Source organism: Peromyscus californicus, unplaced genomic scaffold (assembly GCF_007827085.1).
Source record: "Peromyscus californicus insignis strain IS unplaced genomic scaffold, ASM782708v3 Scaffold_16__1_contigs__length_79575227, whole genome shotgun sequence".
Lineage (NCBI taxonomy): Eukaryota > Metazoa > Chordata > Mammalia > Rodentia > Cricetidae > Peromyscus > Peromyscus californicus.
Window position 1 is genome coordinate 51070048 of NW_026294458.1, and position 2701 is coordinate 51072748.

Sequence of the window (2701 nt, forward strand, 5' to 3'; positions counted from 1 at the left end):
AACTTTTTTTTATTCTTATTAGACAAAAAGGGGAAATGTGGTGATATTTTATTTGTACTAAAATGTGATGATATTTTATTTGTATGTTAATAAATAAAGCTTGCCTGGAGATCAGCGGGAAAAGGCTAGCCATTTAAAATAAAGAGGAAATCAGGCAGCACATACCCTTAATCCCTTAGCAGGCCAAATCTCTTTGTGTTCAAGGCCACACTAGGGAACAGAGTCAAGCATGGTGACACATGAATTTAATCACAGTACCAACCATAGAGACCTGGAGGTCTGTACAGACAGAAAGACAGTGACAGAGCTGTGTAGGAAGAGGAAATGAGGTAGCTGGGCTAAGAGAGCCAATGAGAGGGCAGAACAACAAGGCAATAAAAATGTGAGTAGACAGGAAGTAACTGGCATTTGGAAGCTGCAGAGCTGTTGAGATAAGTTTGGTTGGTGGCTTTCCTTATTTCCCTGATCTCTAAGGCTTTCACCCCTATATTTGGCTTCGTGTTTTAATTTAATAAGACCATTTAGAAATTCATCAACACTTAATTAAAACCAAAGCCACTCTTTGTTTTAAAAGAACAAAACACCATTTTAGTGATCAGTGTTTGACAAACACACCATGCCTAGAGCACTAACTTCTTTGTCAGTTCAGAAGGGGACTTAGTATACAATACAACTGGACATCTGCTATAAAATAATGTAAAAGTTGTCCTGTAAAAGTAGCTATAATTGATCTCTTTGGCGGTGCCTTTGTTTTCACAACTTCATCTGAGGCTCTATGAACATTCTGACAGAGGTGAAAAATAATTACCCTAGAGTAGTTTTCATTGTACAACTTATACAGCACATTGTGGGAGAATCTATGTGTTAGCATCTGCAAGTCATGAAAATAATATAGCAAGGAAGACATTTGCATATGCAATCTATATTCCAGCCTTGAAAATAGGTCAGCGTTCTCTACAGAAAAAAATATATAATAAAGAAGCTGGGGTGATATCGAGAGATTAAAATGTTGATGTCATATGCATTTATGAGCAACAGGTTATTAAATATTCCCATACTTTGTAACTAACTACATTAAGTAATATTACAGAAACTTTATGTGTTCATTATAGATGAATATGATATATTTTATTATGAGATGTGGATATATATAAATCTGTAAATAGTTTAAGAATATAAATTACTCACATGACATAGAATTGTGGTTAGTTAACCAAAGTATTACTGACACATTGTTTCATATTTAACAGTCCTTGTTTAGCATCAAGTTATACAAAATACAGACATTTAAAACATATTTATACCTTATTTTTTGAGAAGACCATTTATTTATCTGGAAAATAACATTGAAATATAAACATACATTAAATAAAGAAAAGGAAAATGTTTTAAAAATAAGCAGTAAATATTTTCAAACATTAATAATTTCATAAAACTGAAATATGCATTTGCATTTTGAAGAGTAGATTTATTGAAAAAAAATTTACTCAGGTACTTGATTATTGGGTATAAATTATTTTAAATCACCGAAATTTTAAAATTTTATATTCTGTTTGCTTATAGTTCTAAAAAAGCCAACTGATACAGCTTCTTTAATCAGTCACTTTTCTTAAATTATAAGTGAATTAAATCTTTTGACTATGGTATTGCACAGCTGGAATGGACAGGTTGATAGATCTTCATTTTATAATATGAATTAGACACATGAAATAAATCTTTTGGAAGTATATTTTATCCTCTGTAAGAACAGCAAATGCTTTCCACTGCTGAGCAATCTCTTCAACCTCCATGGAATAATTATACTATTGTCTTTTATTAGAAAATGTCGGAATTAAAAACATAAGGATTGCCTTTATGTTTTTCAAAGAAAAATAGTCAGCTTTACACACACACACACACACACACACACACACACACACACACACACACACAGAGAGAGAGAGAGAGAGAGAGAGAGAGAGAGAAATAGACATGGAGACAGAGACAGAGAAAACATACATCCATACAGACAGACAGATTGTCTCTGATCTCCAATATTTTAACTCTCCCTGATTTTGAAGTTCAGTCCTTTTCTTGTAGAATATTTAACAGAGGGATAACTATCTCTTTCACTCTATTTCCTCTCCCCTTCCTCCCTCCCTTCCTTATTTCCTCTCTCCTTCCTCCTTCTCTCTTTCTTTCTTTCTGTCTGCCTTTCTCTCTCTTTATTTCTCTCTTCCTTTCTTCCTTCATTCCATCAGTCTTTCTTTTATTTTTTTCTTCTAAGGACATCACAATTTCATAAATTTCACAATATTCACAATTTCCACTTTCACAAAAAGTTTTAGAAATATTTTTGTCACTGAATAGAAATTTAAAATTACATTTTTTAGGATGAATTTCTATTTGATACCTCAATGTGTCGATTTCTTGGGAAAAAGGAAGCTGATAATAATTTTATGGTCCTCTGATGAAGCAATGGTTACTTTCACTTTTGTTGAAATTTCTTTTTGAGGATTTTATTGCAAAGGATTTGAATAAGTTTTTGACTTATGAAACAGTAGTTATGACTCCATTATGAATATTTAGTAATTATAAGTGCTTAAATATTAAAATAAGACGCAAATTAGTTTCATACTATTATTGAATTTTCGTTAAAGCATGTAAATATAAAAATTTAGTATTAAGTTGACTTTGACTGAAGCAAATGTATAATAGGAAA